General features: G+C 42.9%; 1 long non-coding RNA gene across 1 annotated transcript; it reads right to left on the bottom strand.

Moving 5' to 3' along the window:
• Positions 1–9,228: 9,228 nt before the first annotated feature.
• LOC116636358 lies at positions 9,229–13,919 on the bottom strand. The gene is made up of 3 exons (XR_004300328.1): positions 12,854–13,919; positions 10,965–11,093; positions 9,229–9,293 (listed from the first exon to the last, which is right to left on the bottom strand). It is a non-coding gene; the product is annotated as an uncharacterized LOC116636358 (long non-coding RNA).
• Positions 13,920–27,207: the final 13,288 nt, after the last annotated feature.

The raw sequence follows: 27,207 nt of genomic DNA, 5'->3' as shown, positions 1-27,207 counted from the left end.
ACAGGAATTGGGCCCAAGGGGGTCCTGGATCTAAAAGAAGTTTATCTGGAAGGGTTGGAAGGAAGAAGGAACCAGAGGCATAGGGAAAGGGAAATTCCAAGAATCGAGATGTTCTTGGCTCCTGGGCCAACTCACCTATGAGAATTTGATGACTATGCTAAAGGAAAGAGGGTGTTGTACCAGAAATGTCAAAAGAAAAAAAGATCATTTTTCTACTCCTAGAGCTGACCCAGTTTTCTGACTTTTCCCAGAGACCTTTTATATATCAACTTCACACTAAAGAAAAGCTAATAACATCAAGAAAAATCATTTTTTTTGGCTGTCTCTAAAGGAGAACTCTGTCCCTCCTGTGACAGAGTCAAAGAGCCAAAACATCTCTCATTGCAACTGAAAGTAAGAGATTGGGAAAGAAATGACCCCTGCCCTCCCAGTTCAGGGAAATGGGAAGCCTGAATGCTAAGGCTGAAAACCCAAACTTTGGCAAAGACTGCCTGATCTTTCCTTCTTTCCTTCACAAAGTAGCCTGGCTACCTAATAAATTCTCCTTTGTATTTCAGAAAAAGAACATCAAAGAACCGAACTCGCTGAACAACGAGGATCCCTTCACCTCCCTCAAGGAATATGTTGGCTCCTGTTTCACTTTGGAGTCAGCTGCAAATTCCAGATACTTCATCTGTATCTCTAATTACACAGACAAACTGTGGGAGTAAGGGAAGATCTAGGAAAAGAAAAAAAAAACAACACTCAATTCAAATTTCAAAATACCAGTGTGAATCTCTATACAGTAGGGGACTGAATCTGCAAATGGGAATGGCCAGACCAACAGAATTCTAACCCTCAGCTTCTCTAGCGATTGGCCCAGAGTTAGGACGTGTTCAGTGACTGCCAGCTTTTCTATTTTGGTCTCCACTTCCAACTCAGGACCAACCAGAGAAAGCCAACTATGCTCTTCGAGCCAAGCACACAGGATGGCCCACCTCCGGCTTCCCATACCAACAACTCCAGTCAATACACACCTGGAGCCCTCCCTCTTTGTCACCATACAGCTTACCCACTCCTCTGCCTGCCTTTGAATCACTGCCAAATGCAAGTGATGGTGGCTGACTCCTTTGCTAGAGCAAACTCTGAATAAATAGCTCCTTTTTGTCTTATTTGAGTGGTCTTCACAATGAAGCCTTCTCTAAAGGCCTGATATGTAAGGAAAGCCATTTTAGATTTCTTTCTAAGTCAGCATGACTGTACATAAACTTTGTTTAAACCAAAAGCCTGATTTATGGCCCACCAAGCACACACTGTACACCTGCGTTGTAAATGAGTAGCCTGAAGGAAACCATCTTGTCCTTAAGATCTTAATCGATGCTCCTACTCCCTGCATTCCTTGACATTAAAATTTGTGATTCCTGCTTACATCTTAATCTATTGTCTTTTGAGGTTTTACAAGTTGTAAAAAGGTATATAACCATAAAAACTGTTCATTCCCTGGAGCACTTTCTTCCCTGTGAAGAGCATGTTTCCCAGGCATCTATCTTGGGCTCAAATAAAATTCTCTTTCTTTCTTTTAGAGATTCTAAAAGGTTTATTCATTTTGTGTCAACATTTGTATGTTTCTTTTTTCTTTTTTTTAATATTTTATTTATTTATTTGAGAGAGAGAGAGTGAGAGAACACAAGCAGGGGGAGCAGCAGAGGGAGAGGCAGAAACAGGCTCCCCACTGAGTAGGGAGGCCTGATGCGATGCGGGGCTCTATCCCAGGACCCTGGGATCATGACCTGAGCTGAAGGCAGACACTTAACCAACTGAGCCACCCAGGCACCCAACATTTGTGTATTTCTATAGAGAATAGCAAATAAGGACATATCTTCTCCCTATACCATGTTGTCTTCACCCTGCAAGCATATGGACTTTGCCTTCAGTGTCATTTGTCCCTTTAAAGTGTATGTTGTTTGGGCTATAAAAAGTAGAGCGTGGGGGAGCCTGGGTGGCTCAGTCAGTTAAGCGTCTGCCTTGAGCTCAGGTCATGATCCCAGGGTCCTGGGATCGAGCCCCACATCAGGATCCCTGCTTAGTGGGGAGCCTGCTTCTCCCTCTCCCTCTCCCTCTGCTGCTCCCCCAGCTTGTGCACACACACTCTCTCTCTCAAATAAATAAAATCTTTTTTTTTTTTTAAAGTAGAGTGTGGTTAATTACAAAGTTCTGGGTGAAATAAATTTCTGGGAAGTGATGATCTCAGTACCTGTGGGTTTGTTGCTTTCCTAAACATGCCCAACCTCACCCGGGTGCTTCTGTTTCTCAAGATATAGCCAGGCTCTACTGGTTATCTCCTCCAGGAGGATAGCCTGGACAATGCAAGCTCTATAATAAATGATGCATATGGATGATGAATTCTAGGGAAGCTGATCCAGCTGCAGGTACATTGAGAGAGGTTCAGTGGGGTCCGGGGTCCAAGGGGTATGGCAAGGCACTGTCCATGAGTCCCCAGTGGAGAAGGATGGGGCAGCGGCTGTGAACAGGTGAGAGGAACCAGTAACAAAGAATCGGGAGAAGCTACTTCTGGGAAGCCTGAAGGCAGGCAGCAGGGCCCTCATGACTTATCTGGGTTTAGGTCCAAAGCAAAGCAAGGTCCAGATACTAAAACGCTGTGGGGGTGGTGGCCAGGCAGGCAATCAGAATAGGAACCAGGAGTCAGGTACAGATTTGGGGGCAAGGGATGTTGGAGGCTAGTATCGGTTTGATTTCTCGGGTGCATATAACAGATCCAATGCTTAAAGTCTAGATGATCCTTACCCACTCAGAAATTGTCATCTGCACTGGGAAAGCCTAGTAAAAATTTGGGGTCTGGAAGTTGGTGCCTCCTTTCGTTCTGTTGCTGGTCTTTCCCCATGTATCCTTTAGAAAGGCAAATCCTGTTTGTGTCATCTTAAGACTAAAGCCAACAGTTTACCAAAACACTATGCCTTTCTTTTATAATTCAGTGAGCTATACAATTACTTTCTAATTGAAAATTGTGATACTTACAAAATTAGCTTACTCACTTGATTTATCTGATCTAGAGTCCAAAACAACATGACTAATACCTAAAATTAAAGTGATCTGAGGAATAGCAAGATTTAACAATTCAGTTGCTTTTTTCTTTCTCTGCAACCCAAAGAGAATATATAATCAAAATTACTTTGTGGTTACAATGTTTTCAAGAATTCTCCATTTTATATGATTATGCAAGTACTTAACTAATACTTAATGTGCTTTGTTTGCATTTATTTTCATTTTGGGAGCTCTAGCAACTGACAGTTCTTGTTTGGCAGCAGCATTTAGCCACTGATATGTGTTGTAAGAGGTCCCTCAACTTCATTATGCTGCCCTGAGACCATTCATAATGGGCTCAGATGAGATCATAAATATCCTTAGTCTGACACTGGCCAGCAGATTGACTGGACCTAACTCTGAAGGGATCATGCCTGATACATTGGAATAAATATACTTGTATGTTTATTCTTAAAGGACCAAGCTTGATAAAGATATGGGGCCCCAATCTTATCTACTATGAAAGCTGCCACTTTGCAGCTTCCAAGGCCCATACATAAGCAGTTGGCTTTCCCGGTCCTGCAGAGGTCCAAAAAAAAAAAGGTGGGGGGTGGAATTTGCAGTGAACTTAGATTGCAGGCTGCAGACCAGGCCCTGCCTTAGCAAAGCTATGTTTCCCTCCATCTTTGTTTGCCATCTGGCGAGAGCTGGTCTGAGTCCACCTTTCTCTTGAAGATTTTGCTGACTGAGCCAGGAAGTAATTAGCACACACCAACATTAGGAAATTTGCCTTTCCTTTCCTCTCCTCTCCTCTGCAGCCTTTGGTAATATGTGGGCTATGGCCACAGTTTCAGAAAGTGGATCAGGGGCCAGGATCTGCTTTGGGGTTGTGTAAAAAATAAACCAGTTTCTCTTCCCAAATTTCCAAGGAAAAGGTAAAGACTGTCTCATACTGTAGATGTGCCCAAGGCCCATTTTTATTCATTGCCCTTCCAGCACACTTGTTTCCCTTGTCAGGTCAGGAAATGGGTTTTGTGCATGTCAGGAGAAAGAGTGGAAGAGGATGGGTGGCAGGAGCTCCCTGGGCCTTTAAAGAACCGCCCGTTCCCTTTGTGCCCCCATAAGAACGGAAGTGCCCAAAGGTATCTCAATGGAGTGTCAGGGTACCACAGCTTGGGGCGTGGTAAACCATCCCTGCCAGATAAGGAGATGCAGGTGGCTCCATGCTGTTCTCATCTCTCCCTTTTTTTTCACCTTTGCTTTTTTCTATATCAATAAAGGAAACTCATCGGGACCACTCAAAGACAGACAGCAGAGCCTAGACTGACCTTGTCTAGAACCTAAACAGACCTTGAGCCAACTAATACCCACTCTTTCTTGTGATCTTGCTCAAGTGTCTCTTCCCCAAAGAAGCCCTTCTGATTTCCTGTTGGGTTACAACCCACGCCCATCATGCACTGGGCACTGCTTCTCCATTTACACTTGTTGTTGGCCTGATTAATGTCTGCCTCCCCACCAGACCATGAGCTCCGTGAGGACAGAGTCTGCATCTGGGTCCGCTCAGCCTTTCATCCTTTTCACCTAACACAGAGCCTGGCACAAGCACTTCTGTAATGAATGAGTCAACTAGCAGTGGGTTCACCAGGCCAAACTACACTGTGCAAGCTCTATATGAGTAAGCCTCTCTCAGCCACTGTCTTCTGCTGGGCACCTTGCTGCTGGGAACAGTACACAGTCACCAGATGCACCATGCAATGGAATTTCTCCATGGTTCAGGCTCATGTCACCTGGAGCAGGACATCCCTAGTGGCGCATGTTTTAGCCCAGATTAAATGCTAATACAGTTGGGTGCTGGTACCCAATCACTCAGAAATGGCTCTCAATCACAAATGAGATATATGGGGAGGAAGCAGTGTTTCTCAAAGTGTGGACTAGAAAGAAATACTTGAACCAGAATTACTTAGAGCTTTTTAACAAGGCAGCTCGATCCCTGAGTTATATCTCAGAATGCCTAAATCAGAATCTCAGAGTGTATAACCCTGAGAATCTGTATTTTTTCCAGCTTTACTGAGATATGATTGACATATAAATAAGTTTCAGGTGTACAACCTGTTGGTTTGATGCATTTATATATTGCAATATGATTATCACCATAGCATTAGTTAATGCCTCCATACCATCACATAATTATTTTGTGTGGTGAGGACATTTAAGATCTACTCTTTTAGCAACTTCCAAGTATACAATACAGTATTATTAGCTATAATCACCATGCTGTACATCAGATCCCCAGAATTTGTTAATCTTATAACTGGAAGTTTGTATCCTTTGACAAGTATCTCCCCATTTCCCCTACTCCAGCCCCTGGTAACCACCACTATACATTGTTTCTCTGAGTTTAGCTTTTTTAGATTAAACATAAAAAATGATAACATACAGTATTTCTCTTTCTCTGTCTGACTTTTTTCACATAGCACAATACCCTTAAGATTTATCAGAAGCTTCCCAGGTGGTTCTTTTTTTCTTTTTTAAAAGATTATATTTTATTTATTTATTTGTCAAAGAGTTAGAGCATAAGCAGGGGGAGTGGCAGGCAGAGGGAGAAGTAGGCTCTGAGCAGGAAGCCCGATGCAGGACTCGATCCTAGGACCCTGGGATCATGACCTGAGCCAAAAGCATACACCCAACCAACTGAGCCACCCAGGTGTATCTTCCCAGATGATTCTTAAGCACAGTCATTTTTTAGCACCTCAGGGACAATGCAAATTGCTCTATACTAGGAGTCAGAACACCTGGAAATCTGCCACTTACGATCTGGGTGACTGGTCAAGTTACTTGTCTCTGAGTCTGTTTACTCATCTATGAAATGAGCATAATAATCCCCACTCTGCCCTCCTCACAGCGTTATGTTGATTATTGATGTGACAATCACCCAATGCACTATGAAAATTACTTTAGAGACCAGAAATCACCATGAGAGACTGCCAAACAGTCCCTTCTGCACACTCTACAAAGAGAATCTGTCCTGCCACCTTGGGCCAACTGACCTCTGATCCTGCCTTGAGCTCCTGCGTGGAGCTGCTCTGACAAAGCTCCTTTTGCAAGAGGGCTGGGGGGAAGTAACAGGTAGTTGTCAACAGCTCTGGGTCTCTTGAATAGGTGGAATTTAGAATGCATTTTCCTTCTGAAAATTGCCAAGACAAACTAAGCTAAGTAAAAACAAACAAAAAACACTAAAACATCTACTGTTACTTTTGCAGTGTAAAATAGTGTAGAGTTTTGTGACCATCGTGCATTCAGCTCTCTACAGTCGAATGCTCTACCCCTGAGCTATACCCCCACACACGCATTCAGCTCTCTAATGGAAATTGTACTTCAAGTACCAGACTGACTCAGGGATGAATGTCTAGAGGCTGCCAACAGCCTCTGGTCTCCTACCCTCCACAGCAGGAGTCAGCAAACTTTCTGTTAAGGGATGTATAGTAAATATTCTAGGCTTTGCAGGCCAAGAAGCCACATGCTCTATTGTTGTAGTAAGAAGGCAGCCATAGATGACCAATGAGCATGGCTATGTTAGCAAACTACACAAAACAGGCGGTGAGCTGGATTTTGCCTGCAGGCTATAGTTTGCCAACCAGTCCTGGCTCTAAAATGAAGATCTTAAAGGTGGCTGCAGTGGTGTGCTGGAACCAGCTTATATCAGCTTGCAAGAGCCAACTGCTAGCATCTCTTCCCAAATCCCTGTTCAATGACTTCATGTTGGCAGTTTGAAGTCAGCCATGTTGGGAATCATTACACCATGAAAACTGGCAAGAGCTGCGTATCAGAGCTCCCTCCCACTCCCCCCAATCCCAGAGAACTGGTTGTCAAACATTTGCCAGCACACTGCTAGGTGTGTGTCTGCTGGGTTGGGGGTGGAGTGCAGTGGTTGGGTGAGCCAGACAGTCCACTGGAATGTGGGAAGAAACCACTAAATGTCAGTTCCTATGTTATTTAGTCCTTGTGAATTTTCTAATTTTGTGTAAGTTTCATAATGTACTAATGCTCACATTTCAAAGATGTAGATCCTCAGTTTTGTTTAATTGATTGGGGTCACTGGGATCCAAAATGCTTAGAGTATACCACTCCTAAGGCTGTTATCCCTGTACAGGTAACTCAATGCCAAGCAGAGTACAGGATGGATAAAGGTCTTCTTCTATTCCCAAGACAGCCTTGCTCTTGCCCTCACCTGCCTCACCCTACCCCAGGATCTTGAATGGGAGCAGAAGGAGTGGCCAACTGCGAAAGGAACCTCTGGTTAGGGTGCAGATTAAATACCCTGAGACTGCCCTTTTACAGGCAATCCTTTCTAGCCACACTCAAGAGTCCCAGCCCCAGCCCTCCAACTGCCTGTGGCCTCAAACATCACAGCTCACTGAAGATTGCTCCCACTCCCAGGTTTTCTGCCTTGCTCTGAACAAGCAGTTTAGCATGGGTTATCTATTTTCACAGATAGGTTCAATCCAAGCTCCCATTGCTTACTGGTTTAGGACCTAGGAAAAGTTACTAAATCTCTCAAAACCTCCTTATCTGTGAAAAGGGGATAATAGTAGCACCTACCTGGCGGGGGTGTTGGGAAGATTAAAATGCTTACTCAGATGAGTAGCATTTAGTCAGGTATCTGAGCCATATAAAAGACTCAGAACATGTTAATCTTTATTCTTCTTAACCCTCTTTTCTGTAGCCTATCACTGGGGGCATCGTGCCATCAGCAATGCCTGGGGTGGGACAGATCTTTGCACTGGAGGGCCAGTGGAAGAGTGGGGGGTGAGAAATTAGGCAGAAAGTATCTAGGAGCCAAGCACCATACATTGGAAATCACCTGATGGGTGATTTTTTAGGGCCATGGATGCCTGGGCCCCACATCCCTGAGATTCTGATTGGTCTGGGGAGACACCGACTCGTGCTCTGTAAGTTGAATTTCCAGCACTAGCATTGGGCTGTTTGCCTCTTAAATATTTCCAAAACCTGTCCTTCTTTTGCTTCTGTTTCCCTCCTATCACGCTGACTTGGGCCTCCCATCATCATGCACTGAGGCTTGTGCAGTATCCTCTTAGCCGGATCAATTCACATCATATCGTTCCTGACCCCATATGCGTTCTTCAGAGTTCCTTCTCAAGGCCACAGCAGAGGTGTAAGTGATTTTAATGTGCTGGTAATTATTTTCTCTAGGGATTCCATTCCCAAACAACAGAGGGAGCAACGGCAGTCGCAGTAGTGCTTGACGTGACCTCCTTCCCAGAGTCGCGGGAGCTTGCCGTGCACCCATGTGCACTCACTGCCAGTTTACCAGGGAGGAAGGTCACTTGCAATAGATCTGGGACTCAGGCTGAGGTCTCCTGACTCTTCCTGTGCAGAGGGTGGTGAGGGAAAACCTTAAACCTGACTTGGGGGGGCGCCTGGGTGGCTCAGTCGTTAAGTGTCTGACTTCAACTCAGGTCATGATCCCAGGGTCCTGGGATCGAGCCCCGCGTCGGGCTCTCTGCTCAGCGGGAAGCCTGCTTCTCCCTCTCCCACTCCCCCTGCTTGTGTTCCTTCTCTCACTGTGTCTCTCTCTGTCAAATAAATAAATAAATCTTTAAAAAAAAAAAAACCTGACTTGGGCTGACAGATGTCACAGTACCTTTAAATTCCAGCATCTGGCACTTAATACTTGTGTCACCTGGGGTAGGTACCCTCCCTCGCTTCCTCAGTTTCTGCACTTGAATTTTCTTAAGGTCATCATGAAGTTATCTAGTAGCCTATGAGAAGGTTCTAGATCTGTGAGGGCTGCCAAGGCACTAGTGGTGTGAGCTTCGTGTGCGCCCTCTGCTGGCCAAATTCCTGTTTTTCATAAATTATGTGAGGAGGTCAGGGTTGTTAGCTAGCCTCATGGCAAAGGTCAGAAGGACATGGAAGGTTCCCAGGCTCATAACCTTTCTTCTCCTGTGCCATTCAGCAGGATGTGTTACCTGCACCTCTCTGGAAAGGCAGAGGCCCACCCAGGGTTCATCTTTCTTATTGACCCTCCTGAGATTCACTTCCACAAAGGAAAAGCCTCAGCCTCATCACAGCACCCTTAGGTATCCCCCATCTCTGATCCTCTGACTTCCCTAAGAGAACATAGTGGCACCACCCTCATCCCCACCCTCACCCATCACCACCCTCATCAGTTCACCCAGGGGCCTTACATGAATAGGGAGAGCTCATTGTGGGGAGGCTCATGTTTGGCTCCGGGGGGCTTCTGGTAAAGTCTGAAATCAGAGACAGTGAGGTTAGCACATACAGTTGGGATTTTCTAGGGATTTAGAAACATCAGGGCCCATTTAATGCTTTACTTCTTTTTTGTATGTTTTGAGAGACACTAAAGCACAGAGACAGTAATGGCATAAAAAATAGCTTTCCTGGAGGTGCCTGGGTGGCTCAGTCAGTTAAGCCTGATTTCAGCTCAGGTCATGATCTCAAGGTTGTGAGATTGAGCCCCACGTCAGACTCTGTGCTGGCCTGCTTAAGATTCTCTCTTTCCCTCTCCCACTGTCCTTCCCGCCCCACCAACCCTCTGTCTCTCTCTCTAAAACAAAACAAAACAAAACAAAACTTTCCTGGTCAAAAATGGTAGAAACGGAAATGAAATAGAGCTAACCTAGTTTCTGAATGCAGAACTTCCTAGAACCCTTAATTATTACAAACATATGCATTGCATTAATTCAGGGGGTATAGTATACATTAATCTGAGAATAATCTGGAGCCTTCTACCTGATAAAACATTAAGTTTGAGAAATACCTGAATGAAATCCCTGGTCATAATCCAAACAACCTTTGCACATTGAGAGTATATAGCACCCAGGGAAGAAGAAAATTCAAACCTTGTGCTCTGGTATGAAGGTTCTACACAGTCTTGGCCTTGCTAACTACTTGGCTGTCTGAGGCAATTCTGCCTCTCACCACTCTGAGCCTCATTTTCCCTGTCTGTGCCTCCAGCTCTGACAGTCTATGCTTCTAAGAAGCAGGAGGACTGCACCTTGGTGAGGTAGGAATGGGGGAAGGTGGAGCTGTCCCAGGCCAGGTTCAGACAGAGACTCAAAAGGATTGTGTTGGGAGTCAGAGGAAGACTCTTCCCTTTCTACACAGGCCACCTACAAAGAGGCAGAATTAGGACATGGCCTCATTGTCACCATTTGGAGTTTCCCAGGGTTGGGAAATTACAGTATCTAGTGCTTATGCCTTCCTGGTGTGCACTCCCTGCTGCTTAAGGGACAGAATGTGCATGGTGGCCATCACATGGCCCATGTTCCAGGAGCAGGGCTAGTTCCAAACCTCTCTGTTGGCAGATCCACATTTGTCAGACAAATGTCCTATTTTTAGTTTGGGAACACGGATTGTTATGTGTGAGTTGAAGGCTCAGGGGTTGGGCCTCTGTCATGTTATAGGCCTCTCCCTTCACACTCCATGCATTAGACAGTCATTTGGGTTCAAAGCCTCCTCTTTTCATCCCCCTTGAGCCAACAGCCAAGTGCCTTCCTCCATGGGGCACTCAGAAGCCCTAAGCCGGTGTCATTTTCCCACCCCAGACTCAGACAGCCTCCTCCACTGCAGGGCCTTCTCCTCTGCTTGAGCAGGCTGGGAGGAAAGAAATGCATTTGGATGATCCAGAACCATCCAGTTGGTGAGTCAGGACTTCAAAGCCCTGGATCTGTGGGTGAAGGTGATCTGTTTATCTACTACCTAACGTACCTAGACACCCATGGCAAAGCTTCATTTTCCCTTCAAGGATTTCTCTTGTCTAATTCATTTACCAGGGAAGTTCTCAAAGGTCACTTACCATGCAAGGTCAACAGGAAGGAATGGGTCTGTGCACAAACCTACAAGGTCCTGCTTTAGGAGTTATTTTTTGGCCCTAGTATGAATGTTTGCAAAAATCTTACCTTCTGAGCAGCACTGGGGCTCGTCTCTTTCCTGGTCTTCAGACTCCATTTTCACACCTGAGTCCTTCAAAAATGACATTTTTAACACAATGAAATGACTCAACAGGAGCCTGGGATGAAAGGTAGGACCTGAGTAGAAAGGGAAGGAGACCAGTTATGGCACTTCTGACCCCAGAAACCTTGCTGGACTCCCCTAGTGCTGATTGGCCATCAGCCTTGCTCTCTGCTTAGAAATGTTTGCCGTGTCCAGGAAGGCCTTGTAAGACTTGACCATGCTTCTTCTATCACTCCTTCTTTGATTTTTGCCCCTCCAAAGCAATGTTTCCAAACTGTGGGTATCATTTTTATGGATCTTGACAACATTTGATAAAAATGTAATCGAAAGTTCAAAGTGTATTGCTCTAGTCCTGGGGCTATCAAACTACAGTCCACAGGTCAAATCTGTCCCACTGCCTGTTTCTTTAAATAAAGTTTTATTGGAACACAGCCATGTCCTTTTTCACACGTTGTCTATGGCTGCTTTCTGGCTTCAACGGCAGAGATGAGTATTTGAAAGACAGATCATCTGGCCAGCAAAGCATAAAATGCTGACTGTCCCAACATTTACAGAAAAACTTTGCTGACCCTCTGCTGTAGTCTAATCTTTGCAAAGAAAGGCAGGTTTTTTCCAGCCTCTTGTCATGGAAAACTGAGCCTCCAAAAGTCCCAGAAGGCTCAACTCCTAATGTCTTGGGGAAGGGATGACACAGGACCTCTTCACTGGGAGGGCTTAGAGGAGAGAGATTTCTAAACACCCCTCAATTCTGCAGGCCACATCTCACTCACTTCATAAAGAACTTTCCCCAACATTAGTTCAGGGCAACACAGTGAGGGAAGTAAGGCAAGAATCATTATTGCCATTTTACAGATGAAAAATCTGAAGGTAAGTGAATTCTCAAGGGTAACACCACTTTTAGTTTGCAGAGATGGGCAGTCTGTGTGGAAACCCAATCCTTTGAGAAGCGCTTAGGAGTGAGACAAAGGGAACTAAATGGTTTGGCAAAAATTAAAAATGACATGAGAGGGCTCTAGGACTTGGCAGCAAAGACAATGAAAGATAGGGGAGGAGGCCACTGGGTGGGGACACCTGATAGAACTTTAAGGGAGTGGATAGCCACTTTCTGAGTTTCAGTTATTTGTTATTTGGCTGCATCCCCCAAATCTACCAAGCACACCTGCCTTTGTAGTTTGGGGATAAATCAAGGGACACAGGGAATTGGTGGCAGAGAATTTGGCAGCCACATGGCATCAGAATAAGAAACATCTGGCAGAAATGTAGGTACCCAAATACATGAAGACAATGGTGGTCCTGATGGAAGACAGAACGATACCTACAGACTGAGGTACTGGGGATAACCCTGTAAGCCGCTTATGGAATTTGCCACCTGTATCAAAATAAATGCAGGTGGCTTCCACAGAGCTCCCTAGAGAAGCAGTGCGTTCAGCCATCTGAGGTGGATCTCTTTTCGCCTAAGAACACTCAAAATATTGAGGCTTCCAAAATCTCTTTTCTGAAGACCAGTACTTTCTAGATTCTGAAATCAGTCTTCTCTAGAATCTGAAAATCAGAGATTTTTCAGCATTATCAGCGTTTCCAGGTCTCCGAAGCTCAGTGTCTGCCTGGCCCTCCAGCCATGCTCTGCTTATTGGCAGAAGCCCTCTTGGTAGACATCAGGCTGCTCTTGGGGCTGAGAGCAAGGTGGTCTGGGCAGGTATCAGAGACAATATTTAGAAATTCAGGAAATTCACAGAAGATCATGCTTCTGGGAAAAAGCAAGGCAGGGCCAGAGGCTGCTCTGCTTCCCTGTCTATGTCAGTTGGCCTCTTCAGCTGGAGTCAGTACCACTCACCTGAGCCAGAGATCCTCACGCACTATGGTTCCTGGAGCTCAGCTTGTCTTCTCCCTTCAGGATCTCTCATGTGGAGGGGCCAGGTCTGGTCCTTATTTTGAAGAATCAGTTTGGGAGTGTGTATGCAAATATAACAGCAGCATTCCTTTACCCAATAATAAATAGCATCTTAGGTTATTAGTCATTACGTCATTGCTCATTGCCTGCCATTTTCCACACCAAGGGAACAAACAAATTCCTATGGAGTACTGTCACTCTGCCAAGGACTGTGCCACATCCATTCAACACATTTCAAGGCACTTGAGACAGGCTGTGTGGCTGCCAGTCCAGTCTGACAGTGAAGATGTAGGAAAGAGACATGAATGAAAGGAAAGGGGAGACACAGGGTCCAGGCTGGACACTGAGCCTGGGAGGTTCAGGCAAGCCCTTGCTCGCCAGCTGGTTCTTTACTCCAGTCCCAGAGTTCAGCCAGAGGCAAATATCCTTCTTTCGTCTCTCCTTAAGGAGCACTCCAGGACGTCACTGACACTCCTGTCCACCTCTCCTCTGTTCGCTCTTCTTCAGTGGTGACATGCAACACATCCCTAAGGGACCTTCCTTGTTGAAGCCCACCAAGAACCAGCTTCTCCCTACAGCCTGTTGGTTATTTACTTGCTTTTTTAAATTATTATTTTGCATTGCATTTGCTCTTGTCAGTTAACAAGTGTGGTTGTACTTCACAAAGCCAATAACAGCTGGTCCATTCAGAGGAAAATCCACGCAACCAAGTAAGATCAGAGCTGCTGGGCCACGAGCAATGGCACGGGGCAATGGCAACAGCCACAGCAGTCCACTGTATGCTCTCAGGATGCCAGGCCTGGGCTAAGCCCGCCGCGTTCCTTAGCTCCCCTAATCCTGTGCTGATCCTGGGGCTGGCTGCTGGCCTCCCAGCTTCCACTGTAAAAGGCAATGCAGGTTAAGTGATTTCCCTGAGGTCACAGACCAAGTTCCGGGCAGTCCAGGCCTTTCTGAGAATGTTGAAGCTCCATCTTTCAAATATGGGTAAAGACTAGGATTTTATCTTCAGATCTTCTTCCAGGCTCACATCTACATAACAGGCAAATACAGGAATGTGTCTGACAAATTATTTGGTAACATCCTTTCCTATTTACAATGCAGCCTGCCTTTTCTACTTAAGATGACATCTCAAATATCATTTCATCTCATCAATATTTTTCTGTAACATTATTTTTAATTGCTGCAAGGTATTTCATTATTGGTCTAAAGATCTGAAAAATGTTATACCCTTGATAGCTAGACTAGAAATGTCTCATTTGTCTGTTAAATGCTTAATACAGATCTTTAGAGAATTTCTTGATAAGCCTGCAGCAGGGGGATGAGATTGTGCAGGAAAATATGAAATAAAAAAATGGGAAACCCAACTGAGTATAAATTCTGTCATCCAACAGTCAAAGAATTAAAATGTGATTTTGAAATTGGTTTCATTCCTGCATTCTGCATCACCATAGGATGCTGACACTTCTCGTGATTTGTCCATGCATGCATAGCAGGAGGGGCAGCAAGGTGAAATCTCTGCTTCAGAACTACCCATGAGGAACAGTGCTAGGGGAACAGACCCAGCTGCAGTTGCCCACAGGAAACATTCAGTCTGGAGTCCAGAGCACAGTGTCCAAGGGAGCATGGGAGTGCATTGCCTCTGCAAGCATTGCATGGGGGAAGATGGGACTGGGTCCCATACAGGTAACACCAAGTCCTAACAGATGGCAGGAGCATAGCAATAAGGAATCCAGGTCAGGTGGTAGCCACATATCCAGCTGAGCATCCAGCCAGCATCTGAAAGGCCCATCAGCAAGTAGCAGGGGCCTTATCATTAGCATGAGGTTCAGAAGACTGGCAAATTTTCAGAGGCCACAGTGTTAAGTAGTGAGTAAGACAGAATTCAGAACAGAACATAGAGTAAGAAAGTAGAGGACGTTATGTAATTTCATGTTTGTTGTAAGAAAACATTTGGAAGTCAGTAAAGGGATGGTTGCAATCCCCATTATTAGTGTGGCTATTAACTAACATCTCCTGACTGCCAGTCTGCTCGTTTCCACCTTACATTTTTTCCACCAATATCTGTAGGTCAATGTTTGACATGTATCCTGTAGTTGTTATGTACAGTATTTTATACGTGACCATGAGATCAGATATATATCAATTCTATTGAGCAGATGTTCTCTATCCTTACTGATTTTTTTGTCATCTTGTTCTATCAATTATGTAAGAGGCACCTTAAGATCTCCTACTATGCCATAGATTTATTATTTTGATCTTGAATTTGGCATTATGTATTTTGAAGTCATGTTAATTAGGTGCATATAAATTTATAATTTTTTATCTCTCTGGTGATCTGAGACTTTTATCCCTAAGGAGAAAACCTCTATCTCTAGGAATGCTTATTGTCTTAAAGCCTACTTTGTCAGATACAGAGGTCTTCTTTAAATTAATATTTGTGTGGTATATCTTTTCCCGTCCTTTTCCTTTCAGCCTCTTCCACCTTTATGCTTTAGATGTATCTCTTGCAAATAGCATATAATTGGGTTCTGTTTTCTTTCCATAATTAACCTTATCATATAACTGCTTACATCATTATGGATTATAAGACATACCAATATTTTATAGATCAATAAGAAAGAGAAACACCACCAATTAAACCATGACACAGCATCTCAACAATAGCACTATGAAGTGCACAAATCAATCATACCAGCTTCTCCATGGTTCAAATTTTCTTTCATCAATTCCAAGGGATTTGTCAATTTCTCCTGTTTTACATTGCACATATCTCAGAAACAAAGTGTAACAGACCTTCATCTACTTGTGGCTAGCTTCTTTTTTAGGTCTTTGAAAGCTCTTGGTATTTGCAAAAAAAACAAAAGGAATTGCTTCAGTATTATTACCTTTTTACCCTACTGCTCAGTTTTCATGCCAATTCAGAGGGCATCTTTTTGAAACATTTTCGACAAAAATTAAACTCAATATATGGAATAACAATGATCCACAAAACTCAACCGATGACCAAAAAAAACCTCTGACATGTTAGCACAACCTGGCAGGACTCACACAATGCCACAATCTATCATATGCCTCCCAATTCCAGAATGTACAAATATGAGTAAATGTGTGTATTAAAATCAATGAAATAGAGCATTTGGGTTTAAAAACCTACCACTGTTATGGTGCTTTATAGTCATTACTCCTATTCTGTTTCTTCTCCCCTTTCTTGCTTTCTTTTGGTTTGAATATTTTTTGCCATTCCATTTATCTCCCTACTAGTTTGAAATTTATATACTTATATACTTATTTTCTATATTTTTAGTGCTTATCCTAGAAGTATCCCCCATGCATCCCTAAATTATAAAGACTAATGCTAATGAATAACGTTATCCTCCTCCCAGACAATCAAGGATGACAGAACTCCATTTACCTCAACTTCGCCCAATTTATATGCTTCTACTGTCATATATTTTAATTTCATATACTTTTAAAACTTTAAGATACTATTATTATTATTATTTCATAACATGAGTGTTAATTTATTTTCGCCTATATATTTAGTAACTTCTTTGCTCTTCATTTCTTCTTATACCTATACCTTCCATCTGGGATCATTTTCTTCTTATCTGAAGTCTGTATTTTAGGCTGCACTGTCTAATATGGTAGCCACCAGCCACATGTGACTATTTAAGTGTAAAGTAAGTAAAATTGAATAAAATTTAAAATTCAGTTCCTTGGTCTCATTAGAGATGCATTTCAAGTGCTCACTAGCCACAGGTGGCTGGCTAAAGGCTACTGCACGGCAAATAGAACATTGTCATCACCTTCGAAAGTTCTATTGGATAGTGCTTATCTAAAGTTTCCTTTCCTGCAGATCTTATGGTAGTGAACACCCTCTGTTTTTGTTTAGCTGAAAATATCCTCATTTCACCTTCATTCCTGAATTGCCAAGTTCATCATTACCAGAAGGGAAGCTCCAGTGTGTACTCTGCCTGTATCGAGATACTTCTGCAGGTCCTACTGTCCTACCATTCACCTCAAGGAACAGTCAGTCTCTGTCAAAAGGCAATCTTAAAAACTCATGTGGAACTTGGATTTTTTTTTTCCAGAGAACAGTCTTATCCATGGGGTCAGAGATAAGTAAAATGCCACTATTGCAGCTGGGAATAAATAAGGAACTGAGTGGGATTTAAGTGGGTGAGACTGGGAAGCCAGTCATCACTTATTACATTTCTTTCTGTCAGAAAATGCATCTTACATTCCAAACTCACTCACATATGAGCTTTTGGAAACTTCAAGGAACCTCTGGCCCCTGTCCTCTAAGAGGGATCCCCGTACACAGCCTGTAAACGGGGAGAAACTATTAGTATTTCTAATTATATAACAGTAGGAAAGCACAAATATAAACCACTTTTTTAAAAAGCAAATATTAAAAATGTGTGCTCAAAAATTTAACTGTTTGGGTGACCATGATTTAAAAACTATATATATATATTTTTTAAAGATTTTATTTATTTATTTAACAGAGCAAGAGAGAGCACAAGCAGGGGGAATGACAGGCAAAGGGAGAGGGAGAAGCAGGCTCCCCACTGAACAAGGAGCCCGATGCGGAGCTCGATCCCAGGACCCTGGGATCATGACCTGAGCTGAAGGCAGACACTTAACCGACTGAGCCACCCAGGTACCCCAGAAACTATATATTTTTTATATTTGGGGGTTTAAACTATAAAATTACATAAAATTAAATTTATTAAATATAAAATTTAAATATAAAATTATTTAAATTAACTAAACTTATTTTATTTATTCAGCTTTATTTTTTTTAATCCCAGGTTGGAATGCAGACTGTAACAAAAGAATCTAAATGTAGTAAAAAGGTATGAAATAACCTCACCGCAGGGAATGAGGGAGAAAGGAAAGGTGCTGACCTAAAGTAACTTTGGAAATGAGTGGAGTCTATAAGACCAAAGGCAAAGGAACCGTACATAAGCCCTGCATGCAGTTGGTAAAGTTTCCCACAGAGTGTGGAGTACAAGTGAACAACTTTGAAACCATTATACGTGGGTACTGGCATTCAACAATTAAGCAAATGAATGGTGGATGGTAGCAGCCAGGTTTCTCACTGTTACAGGGAGAGTTTACAGACAAGCATGGGGAAAAGGCTGAAGTGGTCCATGTGGAAATGGATTAGAGACATCAGTATGAACTCAGGTTTGGCTTAATATAGTACAGACAGTTACACACAGAAATATTTATCGATATATGTCTGTGCCTGCGTTGGTATCACAGGTATATTTCCCTGACTGGTCAGCTGGGAGAGCCTAGAAGCAATGATACGCAGTACAACAAGCATACCTAGTGCCCAGTTCATAGTTTTTAATACCATTCTCTAATAAAAAGAATTAAGACTCCTTGGGAAAATGCCTGAAATTCTAGGGCTGGGTCAGGAAATGTACAAGATGGGTCTAGAGTACCTTGTAGTACCAGAAAGTAAAAAAAGCAAGGGAGGCAATGATTGGGTATGTCAAAGGGACCCCAGAGCCAGCTGAAAGGGTTCCCAGGGGCAAAGTTGGAATAATTTGAGCAACAAAACAAATAATATACCATTGGATTATAAAGTATAAAATAAATATCCATGAATCCATACTGATACAAATAAATGATTGAATAAATAAGTAAGTGGGGGAGAACAGATTTCCTCTGCAGAGGAAATCCCAATAATTTATGTATATACTTCCTCCCTCAAAGAGGTGGAGCATAACTCCCCTCACCTTAGGTGTGGGCTGACCCATATTGTCTCCCTTCCAAAAAGCACAGTGTAAAGGCCGGGACGGGGCGGGGGGGGCAGCGGGAGAGGGACATAATATAACAGTGGAGAAATCTGGCAGACACTTCCTCAGTCAGCTGATCAAGTCTAACATCAACATTGATAAATCATATTGATAACATGTAATTTTGATATGATGTCATGAGACTGGTACTTTACCTCAATGGTCTTCCTCCCAAAAGCCTGTAACTCTAGTTTAATCATAAGAAAAATATGAGGCAAACCCCAATTGAAGCAAAATCTACAAAATATCTCAAACTGTCAAAGTTATTAAAACAAGAAAGTCTGAGAAACTGTCACAGTCAAGAGGGCTCCACGCTCAGTGGGAAGTCTGCTTGAGATTCTCTCTCTCCCTCTCCCTCTGCCCCTTCCTCCACTTGTGTTCTCTCTCTCTCTTCCTCTCTAAAATAAATAAATAATTTTTTAAAAAAAATAATAAAATCTGAACAAAGTATGTACTTTAGTTAATAATGATGTATCAAGCAGCGCCTGGGTGGCTCAGTCAGTTAAGCGTCTGCCTTCAGCTCAGGTCATGATCCTGGGGTTCTGCGATCCAGCCCTGCATCAGGCTCCCCGCTCAGCAGGGAGTCTGCTTTTCCCTTTGCCCCTCACCCCCTTCTCATGTTCTCTCTCGCTCTCTCTCAAATAAATAAATAAAATCTTTAAAATAATAATAATGATGATATATCAATATTATTAGTTCATTCATCATGACAAATGTGCCCTAACAACGTAAGATGTTAACAACAGAGGAAACTAGGTGTGGGGTATGTGGGTATTCTCTGTACTATCTTCACAACTTTTCTATAAACCTAAAAATATTCTAAAATAAAATAGATATTAATTTTTTAAACATTTAATTTTTTATTAAAGTCCATATGTCTTTTTTTTTTTTTTAAAGATTTTATTTATTTATTTGAAGAGAGAGACACAGCGAGAGAGGGAACACAAGCAGGGGGAGTGGCAGCGGGAGAAGTAGGCTTCCTGCCGAGCAGGGAGCCCGATGCGGGGCTCGATCCCAGGACCCTGGGATCACGACCTGAGCCGAAGGCAGACGCTTAACGACTGAGCCACCCAGGCGCCCTAAAGTCCATATGTCTTTTTATACTTTGGGGTTTTGGAGCATGTGGCACATATTCATTTTTTTTAAGATAATAACAATAAATGCAAATTCTCATGCTCCTATACCCTGAGCTTCTGATTTAGCAGGCCCAGGGGTAAGCCCAGAAAGAGGCTTTTTCACAGAGTTCCCCATGTGATTCTGGTGCCGGTGGTTCAGATCATATTTGGAGAAATACCACCTCTTCCTGATATGTTTTATTTAAAAGTGCAATAAAATGTATGACACAGTTGAGAGCCATTTGGGGTGATTGGGACCTAGCAATCTGCACTAACAGTGTTTGGTCTAGCCTCGAATACAGATGATCAGCATCCTACCACAATAAAGAAAAAAAAAACGTAACATGAGCCTGAACATGGAGAACAACAGCATCAGGGAGGAATCCCAATACTTAAAAAAAATAAATAAACCAAAACTGTAGTTGCTTTTTCAGCACTAACTCATTCATTCACACATTCATTCATTTCATTTTTAAAAACTTATTTGCACAAGGCACGGTGCTAAATGCTGAAAATAAAAATGGTGAACAAATGCAGACACCATCCCTACCGTTGAGGGAACTGTAGCCTAGTGGGAGATATGGATGTCAATCAAAGTTCCACCCAAGCAAATGTAAAACTACTCCTAGCACAAGCGCTGTGAAGGAGAGGGGCCCAGCTTATCACAGGGACTTTAGTCAAGGGGAAAGAGAGGGCTTCTCTGAGCAAGTGACTCTCAAACTGAGCTCTAAGAGGACATGGTTTAACTAGCCCAAGAGGGGAGATAGTAACTCTTTGGGGTCAGAATGTTTCTGTTATTAATGTTACAATAAGCAAAAGCAGAGTAAAGGCAGAGCAATGAGGACTCCGTGAGAATTGCTGCATCTCTCTATCTGGCAGGTTAACAGGTCTCACAGACACCTCATCTGTGTGCCTTTAATCTTCATGCTCTCCTTCCCCATCAGAGGAAAAGGATCACTGCCCCAGAAACGGAGAGCTCATGGCACCTACCTTTCTTCCTCCCCCACTCCACCTACTCCATCCTCTGGGGCATCCATAAAGCCAGCTTCCTGACAAAATTGAAACAAATTATTCATGAAAGCCTATTTGCAAGAAAAGGCTTTGGGCACACCCAGGGCATTCGACTGCTCAGAATTCAGCAAAAAATGGAAGGTTTCTTTTTCCTTCCCTCATCTACCCATGAGTTGTGCTCACTTGCTATCCACCAAGGTAAGAGCTGGTGGGGGGGGGGGGGGGTCATGTGCTCTTCTCAGTATTTCAAAGTGTCAGGAAAAAAGACATATTTAACCACATTTAGGCCTTCCAAGCAAACCCAGAGATCAGGTCTCTCTGCTTTTAGGTGGAATTTCCCCAACTCTGTACTGTGGTCTGATGATCTTGTAACTAAGCAGAAGTCATGATTGACCATTGCATGGTTTTACCACACAGTTTAAAACATAAACTAACTCTTGCTTAGTAGTGCAGTTTGTTTATAAAAATCTATCAAAATATACCGTGGAGTTGGAGGGATAAAAGCAGAATTCAACAAGTTTCAGTAGTGCAAAGACTGGGAACACTGAAACAGCAGAAAGAACTGGTTTTTGAAAGATGCTGGCTCCATCTGCTCCAGCTCTGTGAACTCACTCACCTCAGCTTTTCTGACCCAACTTCTCCCGTTGTAAAGTAAGATCATGTTGGCCTCTCTGGACAGTTGTTAGAATCAGAGGTACAGCACATAGCACAGGGCCTGAGCAATGGCAGATAGTTCATAGGTGGAGTTCTGATGATGATGATGATGATGATGATGATGATAGTGACGAAGACAATTATGATGATGGGGATGGTAAAAGTAATGATGATGCTGATGGGGATGGTAATAGTAATGATGATGATGATGGGGATGGGGATGGCAATAATGATAACCTCCCATCTACAGAGATTCTGGATCAATTGGTTTGGGATGAGGTTCAGGCAACAGTACTAATTTAAAGCTCCCCAGATGACTCTAATATATAGCCAGGGTTGATAGCCACTGCCCTAGACCAGCAGTCCTTAAACTCTTTGATCTCAGGACCTCTTTATACTCTTAAATATTATTACGACCCCAGAGAAGTTGTTTTAAAACAAAATTTTAGGGGCGCCTGGGTGGCTCAGTCATTAAGCGTCTGCCTTCAGCTCAGGTCATGGTCCCAGGATCCTGGGATCGAGCCCCGCGTTGGACTCCCTGCTCCACGGGGAGCCCGCTTCTCCCTCTCCCACTTCCCCTGCTTGTGTTCCCTCTCTAGCTGTGTCTCTCTGTGTCAAATAAATAAATAAAACCTTTAAAAAAAAATAAAACAAAATTTTAAAATACAAAAACATATACAAATCTTTCATTAGCCATTTGAGCAATGCCATCATCATATGTCATATAGCTTCTGGAACACTCCCCTGGACACACATTAAAAAATGAGAAGAAAAAAGGTAAATAATGCCTTGTATTGTTATAAAAATAGTTTTGACTTCATGGACCTCCTGATGCTGCCTTAGACTAAACTTTTTACACCTAGGTATTGCCCTCTGCACCCCCAACATTGCATACACACACAGGCACACACACACCATCAGCCTCCATCCCTGGCATCTCCACCACACCTAGAAGAGGAAGCACACCCACTGGCTCTCAGTCAATACAAGACAATCATGTTCCATGTAGTCTGATAGATGGAGCATTAGAAAGAGGCTGGGCTGAAGCTCTCCTCAGCTCTGTTTGCTTAAAACAAACCATGAAAGATTTGCAAAGTGAATAAGCAGTGTAAACAAGATTGCAAGATCTGCATGGGCAAATAAACTGTTTTTATGCATCCTCAGACTCTTTGGAACCAGACTAGACACAGCACATAATTGTTTGACCAATCACACATTACATTCATGACTGGCAATAACAAACAAGACACTGTTGGCTGACCCAGATGAGTAGCAAAAGTTGCAAACTGGTCACCATGGGAAAGATTAGTCACAGACAAGTTCATCTGGCCCACACAGTGTTATTTTAAAATACTGATTGATTCCCAACATTAAAAGCCAAGAAATTTCACATTTTAAAAAATCTGGATTTGGCGCTTTTTTTTTTTTTTTTTAATCTAGCAATACTAAGGCTTTGTTTCCACAGAGGGTTGGAGCAGAGTGATAAATGCGCCTTCAGATGGTGGTTGGGTTTCTTTCTTACCGCAACCCACTTCTTCCAATTCTATCACCTGCCATGCCCACCAGGTACTGTATTTGGTGTTATATTATATTCTTGGAACTAATACAATAGCCTTTATTTAGAAAGTTCATGGATCCTGAAGGCTTCTCCTTTTGTGCAAGCTATTTTAGTAAGGTTAGAATCACTCCATTTACACACAGGTCAGGATTACTATAACCTCTACTGTCCAGAAGCTCCTCCGAGATCTGATGGGCATGAAGAAGGCCTCCAAAAAGCCAAGAGAGTGGGCATAAAGTACATTGCAACTTTCTCCAGGTAAAGGCATCACACTTGACCAATTTACTTCTATTTCACACATAATTCTATAAGCTTTTTCCAATCAGATTGTCTAGCTCAAAGATGAAAATAATTAGGAGAAAAAAATTTTCAGTTTGTGAACATAAGAAGGAATCCTTTCCCCCCCAGACCTACCCTTCCCCAAAAAACACAGTCCAAGGAATTTTTTTCATCAAGATTAATGGTGGATATAGGAAGAAATACTCTTCCCAACTATAATGCCACAATGATTAAGACAGCATAGTATTGGTAGAGGAATAGACACATAGATAAATGGAACAGAATAGAGAACTCAGAAATAGACCCACACAAATATGTCCAATTAATTTTTGACAAAGGAGCAGAAGTAATTCAATGAAGGAAAGATACCCTTTTCAATAAATGGTGCTAGGTAACTAGACATCTACAGGCAAAAAATTAACTTCAACCTAAACCTCAACCATATATAAAAATTAACTCAACAATGCGTATTATATAAGACTGATGAATCACAGATGTGTACCCCTGAAGCAAATAATACATTACATGTTAATTAAAAAAATAGTTTAATGTAAAAAAAGTAACTCAAAATGGATCATGAACTTAAACAGAAAATATAAAACTATAAAACTTCCAGAAAAAAATGGAGAAAAATCTTTGGTACCTAGGACTACACAAAGAGTTCTTAGACTTGACACCAAAAACATGATCCATAAAAGGAAAAATTGATAATTTGGGATCATCAAAATTAAAATGCTCTGTAAATTATCCTGTTAAAAGGGTAAAAAAACAAATTACAGACTGGGAAAAATATTTGCAAATCACATATCTGACAAAGAACTTGTATCTAGAATATACAAAGAACTCTCAAAGCTCAACATTTAAAAAATAAACCATGCAATTAGAAAAAGGGGGTGCCTGGGTGCCTCAGTCAGTTAACCGTTGGATTCTTGATCTCAGCTCAGGTCTTGATCTCAGGGTCATGAGTTCAAGCCCCACATTGCACTCCACACTGGGCATGGAGACTACTAAAGGAAGGGAAGGGGAGGGGAGGGGAGGGGAGGGGAGGGGAGGAGAGGAGAGGAGAGGAGAGGAGAGGAGAGGAAGGAAGTAAAAAGGGCAAAAGACATGGGCAGATATTTCACCAAAGATAATAAGCAAATGACAAGTAAACACATGAAAATATATTCAACATCATTAGCCATTAGAAAAATGCACATTAAAACCCCACTGAGATATCACTCCACACCTATCACGATGGCAAGAATGAAAAAATAGTGATAACACCAAGTGCTAGCAAAGATGTAGAGAAACTGGATCACTCATACATTGTGATAGAAATATAAAATGGCATAGCCACTCTGGAAAATTGTTTGGCAGTTCCTTTTAAAACTAAAAATGAACCTACCATATGACCCAGCCATTGCACTCTTGGGCATATATCCAGAGAAATTAAGATTTAAGTTCATACAAAAACCTATACACTGATGCTTTATGTTCACTTTATTCATAATGGCCCCAAACTGGAAACTATCCAAATGTCCAAGAGGCAACTGGTTAAACAAACTGTGGTACATCCATACCAGGGAATACTACTCAGCAATAAAAAGGAAAGAACTATTGATATACCCAACAACTTGAATGAACCTCAAGGAAATTACGCTAAGTGAAGAAAAGCCAATTTCAAAAGAATACTTACTTCATGGTTCCATTTATATAACATCCATTAAATAACATAATTATAGAGATGGAGAACAGATGAGTAGTAGCCAGGGGTGAGGGATAAGGGGAACAAAGTGGGTGTGGGAGATATGTGGGGTGGCACAGTTCAGTATCTTGCTTGATTGCAGTGCTTATGTGGAGCTACACATGTAATAAAATTGCATAGAGCTGCAGACACACACAAATGAGTGTGTGTGTGTAACTGGGGAGATCTGAATAAACTCTGTGGATTATACCAAGGTCAGTTTCCTGGTTTTGCCATGGCCCTGTAAGAACGCAAGATGGTAACACTGGGAGAAACTGGCTGAAGGGCACTCAGAATCTCCCTTTGCACCTTCCTGCCAATCTTTAATTATTTCTAAATAAAATGTTTTCTTAAAAGGCTACATCATTTAATTTTAGAAGGCCCCTTTTACTACTGGAACTCATATTTCTCTGTAATGATCAAGAGACAGCACTAGTCGTCCCTGACCTCCTGGGGCTCACAGCTCCCGCTGATTTGTTCTGTAATGCTGGCCAAGCCACTTCTCTTCTCTGCCCTTGATTTCCCATCTTCGAAATGAAAACTGAATGACTGTTAAAAACTCTTGCAGGTCTTGAGATGAAGAGCCTCAGATGGCCTGAAGAGACTGCCATGTAATAAAAATGTGGGCTTTTTACTCAGTCAACCATACGAGACAGGGCAAAAACCAGGGCATGACAACCAAGGAGACATGTAAACAAGGACCATTAGACATCTGCTCTGGGCCCTGGAGCCTGATTGGTGTCGCCAGCTGGCAGAGTATGAAGACAATGGGGGCTTTTAGAAAACATATGAGTGGAGCTACAAGGGGAGAAATGAGAAAGATGTGGGAGCAGTGCCAGTCCTCACATGATTCAGCCACACATACGTGTGGATATGAAAGACACAGCCTGCAAGCCAGACTCCACCCTGGCCTCTTCAGTCCCCACCAGGTGGCAGGATTTGGTCATAGTCTTACTGCCTAAGCTGGTGCCCAGACACCAACATACTGAAGGCATTTCATCCAGTCCCGTGGTTTCAAATACCATCTCTTAGCCAATGATGTCCATGTTTACATCTTAGCTCTCACCTCTCCCATGGAATCAAGACTTATTTGTCTAACTGCCAATCTCACATTGATATTTGGCATTTCAAACTGCAAATGGCCAAACCCAAACTCTTGCCTCCCTGTCATCCAAACCTGCTTCTTCCCAATCTTCTCCCTCAGGAATGGGCACGCCCGACCTGCCATTCCTCTACAGTCTATTAACAAGTCCTGGTGACTCCACCTTCCAAGATATATCCCAACTCTGTCCACTTCCCTCCGACCCCACTGCTACTGCCCAACCCGAAGGGTGGGGCTCTTCTTTTGTCCTCTGGATCTGAGTCCCTGCTTTACCCCTGCCCCAGTAAGATGATCCCTTTACAGTGTAAATTAGAGCCTGTCACTCCCCAGCTTAAAACCCTCCAATGGTTTCCTGTCTCACTTAAAATAAAATCCAGATTCTTCACCTTGGCTAATAAGGCCCCACCTACCTCTCTGACTTCATCACCCTCCTCTCCCTCACTCTCTGTGCTGCACTGACCTCCTTCAGTTCTTCCAATATGGCAGGGCTTTTTGCACTCACTGTTGCCTGTGCCCAAAGCAGAGGCTCCTCCCCAGATGTTCTCATGCCTGGCTCCTTCTCATGGGCACCCCTCAGAGACTTTCCCTGACCAACCTCTCTCAGGTTACATACCCACTGCCCTCCCCAACGTTTCATTTTCGTCATTGAGTATGTCATTATCTGAACATTTTCTTAACTTATTATTCATAATTGGTCCCTTGCCTGTCCACCATGGGAATATAAGCTATATGTGAACAGGCACCTCGTCCACCTCGTCACTCCAGTGGCTATAACATAACCTATTACACAGCAGATGTTCAGTAATATTTGTTAAATGAATGACTTACTAGAGGTCCCCTGTGCTTCCCTGGCTGTATAAGTATGTTTGTCCTGGTTTCCTGACAGACAGCAGTTCTCCCACTATGACCGCAGGCCTGCCTTGATTTATTAGACTGAACTCTAACGCCCAAGCTCACTAGTTTCTTACTCTTGGAAGCTGAATCCTGGTCCCTAAACCTCCAGCCGATGGCTGAGACCTGGTTTCCAACCAGATGACCT

The sequence above is a fragment of the Phoca vitulina genome, unplaced genomic scaffold (genome assembly GCF_004348235.1).
Source record: "Phoca vitulina isolate PV1807 unplaced genomic scaffold, GSC_HSeal_1.0 scaffold12, whole genome shotgun sequence".
NCBI classification, from domain to species: Eukaryota; Metazoa; Chordata; class Mammalia; order Carnivora; family Phocidae; genus Phoca; species Phoca vitulina.
This window is presented reverse-complemented; position numbering and strand designations above follow the sequence as displayed.